Source organism: Triticum dicoccoides, chromosome 2A (assembly GCF_002162155.2).
Source record: "Triticum dicoccoides isolate Atlit2015 ecotype Zavitan chromosome 2A, WEW_v2.0, whole genome shotgun sequence".
Lineage (NCBI taxonomy): Eukaryota > Viridiplantae > Streptophyta > Magnoliopsida > Poales > Poaceae > Triticum > Triticum dicoccoides.
The window spans coordinates 84,811,628-84,817,369 of record NC_041382.1 but is presented as its reverse complement, the minus strand read 5'-3'; positions in this window follow the sequence as shown (position 1 = coordinate 84,817,369).

Genomic DNA, 5,742 nt, shown 5'->3' with positions numbered 1-5,742 from the left:
ATCTATCACGAGACGGGGGTAAGGGAGATTAGAGGGGCAGATAAGTTTTTTCCTCTCTCTTCTCTCCTCTCTGCTGCGTTTGCGTTTTTGTTTGGAGATGGCCGCCGTGAGTGGGGCCAATCGGGCAGCGACGCGTAGTCCGTGGGAGGGGTGATGGGGCCCAGGAGTGCTGGACCGCCTTGTCAGTGTCTGCGGGGGAGGCGGGATGCGCGTGTGTGTGGGTTTGCGTGTGTTAGTGCAGCGCTGCCGTCCGTGCGAACTGTTGATGGCCTTTCTGCGCCATGGCCCATGGGCACGCAGGGAGGTGGAAGGAGTTTTCCCTTGTTGGGTAGGCATACGTGGATGTGCTAGGGTAGGGCTTCCACTTATGTACCTAGTCCTCCCCTACTTTTTGGTCCCCTAGGGTTTTCTAGGGTTTCACCATCCTCCAGCGACTTCGTCGGAGTCCACCAAAATCCTCACGTTCGGCGAGAGTTCTCCCCGACGGGCGGAGTCTTGTAGGGGGCGTTATCTGGGCTGTTGCATGGGAGAACCACCGCTCCTTGATGGTGGCGACGGAGGGGGTAGACGAAAGGAGGTAGAAGCGGGTGAACTAGAGAAGGAAGCTGATAAAGATGCAGGAAAGACATCGGCAACAGATCATGGGAAGGGAGTGTCGGGTGAAGGAGAAGGAAGTGGAGGCAAGGGTCATAAGGAAGAGGAATGGGTGGAACATGCATGGGGGCAATCCCAAACCTTGAAGACGGATTGAGGGCCTCAACTTGTACTGGAAAAAAGAGGCTGACCTTGGTTTTAAGAGGAACTTGGTGATTTAATCAAAGAAGTCAGATGACTAGCAATCTTTAAGGTCCATACCATTCTCTTGTTTAGACATTCCGTGTTGTTCAACACGATGTGTAGGACCTGGTCGTCAGCCCGGCAGATCGCGTTTAGAACAATGGGTGCAAATTTGTTCATAGTTCAGTTTAGATGTTTGGGGGATTGGAAGAGGGTGATGGATGGCGGTTTGAGTCTATTCTGTAATGGGTTGTGGTAATTCAACAGTGTGATGGTTTTAGCAATGTTAATGATTATAAGTTAGACAAAAATCGATTTTGGGCTAGAGTCCAAGGATGTTCCCGGTGGTTTGATGAGGAAGAAAGAGCTAGCGGAGAGAGTAACAAGGAAAGTGGGGGAACCTCTAATTACCATTGAGTTGACGAGGGTATCATCAACACCTCGAAATATTTGAGAGCAAGAGTTTTTCTGGATGTTCAAGTTCCTTTGTTTAGATTTGTGCTTATAACCTTAGAGGGGAAGAAAAAGTATTCGGTGTTATATGAAAAACTTTCAAACTTTTGTTATTTTTGTGGCCTAATGCGACATGTGGTCAAAAAGTGTGGAGATGGAATTCATGATCCAAGTAAATTTGAATGGGGTGAGTGGCTAATGTGAAGTTTTACGGTCTAGAAATGGGGCGGAATCAGGAAAGGGCGGAGGAAGGTTTGGAGGTGAGAGAGGCAGCCGAAGTGCAAGTGGCGGAGGAGGAAGGGGGAGGAGAAGGTGCGTGAAATCCAAATGATGTTGATCTAGACACAAACAATAGGCATAACTCAGATTTCTTGGCATGGGATGCCCGATCAGGAAGTGAAATTATGCCAAGGGGTCCACAAAAGCGTTTGGTAAGCAAGATGGTGTTGTTAATTCTTTGGGCAGTTGGTTGTTCCTCTAGGTACTATTTCGGGTAAGGTACTACAGATTGAGGGTCCCCATTCAGTTTTACCAGATGACAATGTCACAACCACACTAGGGAAGGGGTCGATAGTAAAGGGAAGAAGACGGGGGGAGGAGAAGGGAGAGATGCTAACGAGCTTACAAAGGAGGTGGGCTCCCAAGAGGATGGTTGCCAAGGTCAATGAGAATATTAATTATGATGGAACTACCGCGGGATTGGCGATTCCGAGATGATTCATGAGCTCTGTGAGCTCATTCGGGAGAGTGCGCTGTAGGTGATATGTATTGTGGAGACTCGGTTGTCCAGACAAAGGGTGGAGGGCTTGACGGTGATATTGGGCTTTGAAGGTGGCTTTGTTGTAGCGAGTGGTAGAAGGAGTAGGGTATTGGAGTGTTTTTAGCGTCATGATCTAAAAAAATTGCGTGAAGAATTTTTCTCAGTACCACATTGATGCTAGCAGAAACGGGGAAGGAAGACTAGAGGTTGACTTTGTTTTATGGAGAGGCAAAATACTTGGGACATTATGACAAGATTGAGGGGAGAATCAACTTTGTCGTGGGTATGTATAGGAAACTTTAGTGAGGTTATGCGCTGAGAGAAGCAAATGGGACCAAATGAGAGGGATGTTGTGCAAATGACAGGCTTTCGAGAAGTGGTAGATATCTGTGGTTTAAATGATATTGGTTGCAATGGGCTAGATTGAACCTTTGAAAAAAAGATCAACATTACTATTAAAGGGGAGTTGGTCGTCGTACATTCGCCTCCACCCCTCGCCTCCACCTCCATCTCGCCCTATCTCCTCCCTCTTTTAATCAATAATTATCACTGGCCAAACACACGCATAGCCATACATAATAAACCTACCAAATCAGTTGCCAAAATAATATGCTCAACCGTACATAGCACGTTCATACCTACCAAATCAACCAAATCGATTAGTTGCCAAAATATTTTATAATAAAAAAATTTGCGTTGATATTTTATACTAAATTATTGTAAAGCCTTCATGCACGCATCACTACACATTGGCAAAAAAAATATCACCTGAAACAAGATCTTGCCCGTATTTTGTTCCTACGAAGTTGCGCCGTGTAATTGGAATCCCAACTTACGTGCTTTGCACGTATGGGAGTACTGGTGCTCTGCAAATTTAGTAGATACAGTAGAGTAGTTGCACTAGTAGAGTTGGAGGAGTAGTATAGTGGTAGTAAAAACGAGTACGGAGTGGTCCTACTCTATCAACACGAGTCCCATCTGACAACAAATTTCTTGGCGTCTGTGCTACAACTAGTTCTTCTCCCTTATCGTTTATCTCTTATAATTCTAACTCAGCTGATGTGCGGCGGGCGGGACGGTGATTTGCTGATAGTCGGTTTGCTCGACTATGGTCCCACATGATAGTGAAAATGCTAGACAACACATGTTCCCTATCTTGAGCGGCGTGCGAACCGACCGTGGAGTACTCCGGCCCTGTGGGGATGCGATGCGAACGTGACAGGCTTTTTGTTTTGAACTTGTAGAAATTATAACATTTGGTTTTGTGATATGCCTCCAACGTATCTATAATTTTTTATTGTTCCATGCTATTGTATTATTTGTTTTGGGTGTTCTCCAGTGGATGTCTTCCTTTTTGGCTAAAGCGCCAGTGGCAACATACCCATTCAACTCTTCTTCTGTAACTCGGGATTGAACCCAGTTGTAGGAATAAAAAGACTTGGCCATTTATCTGATAGCCTGAAAGAAGGTTTGTGCCAGTTTAAAGATTCATGATTAATCCGTTAAAGGTTAAGAGGCAGAAAGTGTTGGGGCATGCATAAGTGTTAAACCGGAGATTGACATCATCAAGTTGCAAAGATGAGCAATTGGCGGTTTAAGAGGGGACTAATGGTACCTGGTGGGTTATTATTTTCTGAGTTAAAGCGCTTACACAGATATTGAAAGGATAGATCTGAAGATGGAAAATTTGCGAAGTGCTGAAAAAAAGGTTTCACAAACTAATCTTATAATTTTGGATCTACCGCATGACAGGAAATGAAAATATATTCAGGCCTAAATATTGGTGCTTGAGCAGTTCATATGAGCCAGACTAGATTTTCACTCAAGAAAAGAGGTGTTCTGATAATGAAAAAGGAGCTACAACTATTACCGCACAAGGAAGGTAACAAAGTTGGATCAAATATTAGGGCTATGGTGAAGAACAGTGCCGAACCTCCATGAACTCGCACAAACCCTAATGAGATCTACGGAGGAGGAAGAAGAAAGGACTTACCAAGGCTGCTGGGGCGGCAGAGGTGCGCGAGTGAGGTCTGGACCAAATTAGGTTGATGCAACGGCCAAGGGTGACGCAGAGGAGAGAGTCGACGACGGCGGCTGGGCTTGAGAAGAACACGTCGCGAGGAAGATGATGAAAACAAAGAGGCAAAGGTGGGAAAGTGAAAAGGACCCCTGGCCCTATTTATAAGGCGAATGGATAAGTGGCATGCACGGGAATTGAGGAGCTCAAAATTGGAGATGTAACAGGGCTGACGCCTCGATTGTCGGAGTTTCATTAAAAATGAAGGTTCATATATGGTTTTGGATTTGTATAGAATTAATGACAGGTGACGTCATGGCGAGTTATCATGATCTCAGAAGATGATGTCACGGCGAGTTACAAGTCTTCGTGAAGGTAATGGAGAAGGAATTTTCTAAAGTGTTGAAGATTGACATGAACAAGTTCAAATCAACCTGAGGCCTAATGTTGGGGATATAACTATTGAGTATAAACCACCCAGGTGGGGTCGGGTTATGCTCATGATGGTTTACCAGTATTGAAGCCCATGAAGACACAGAAGATGGCGTCTCACGAAGGAGACTTGATAAGGAGGCCCAAAACCCAAAGGCGGATTAGGGCCCATAAATGTAAACCGCCATAGGTGTATGACTTTTATTGTAAGATAGGAAAGAGTAGAGACCGAGCCAGACACGTCTATAAGCCAGCAAGGACTCTATGAACCGCCGGGCGTCAACCTGTGTATATAAAGGGACGACCCGGCGGCAGTTTAGGGACATGAAACAAATAGATCAAGAGCCAGGTTAAGCGTATTCGCTCCCTGGTCATCGAAATCCTAGCAATATCACCTCAAACTGGATTAGGCCTTTACCTTCACCACAAGGGGCCGAACCAGTATAAACTCCTCGTGTCCTTTTTCCTAATTAACCCCTTCAAGCTAATCTCGTTGCGATGGCTCCACGACTAAGTCCTCACACTAGGACATCCGCCGTGACAATTCCACTACAGTTGCTCTATGAACCGCCATCTTCATATCTTCTTGGACCTTATCGGTCCTCTTCATCTATAAGCCACCAGTGACATGACCTAGCCCCTCCCGGGTGCGTCATACCTAGGAGTTATATCCCCAACATTAGGCCCCAGGTTGATTTGAACGTGTTCACATCAATCTTCATTATCCGCTTTAACATAAATTTCCATTGTCATTTCCTTACCAAATCATTGTAACCCGCCATCACATAGCAGGACCACTGTAAGCCGCCATGACATCATGCGCATTAACTCTGCACAAGGCCTATGACACCTCAACAGATCTTTATCTTAATGAACTTCCCGAAAATCGAGGCATCCGTCTTGCTAGCATAATCATTCTGCCCCCTCAATTCTCGCGCCTGTCATCTTATCTTTTCCTTATAAATAGGGACATGGATCCTTCCTTTCACTTTTTACCCTTGCCCCTCATCTTTGTCTTCCTCCTTGTGACGCCTTTGCAAAGTTGAGCTCCGCCGCCGCCGTCTTCCTCCAACATCATCAGCTCCGGTCGCTGCATCGACCTGACCAGACCAGAGAAACGCGGCGCTCCTCCGCTGTTCATCAGCATCAACAGGTACCCATTCTACTTTGCATCAGATATGTGATAACCTACAAGTATAGGGGATCGCAACAATTTTCGAGGGTAGAGTATTCAACCCAAATTTATAGATTCGGCACAAGGGGAGCCAAAGAATATTTGAAGGTATTAGCAGCTGAGTTGTCA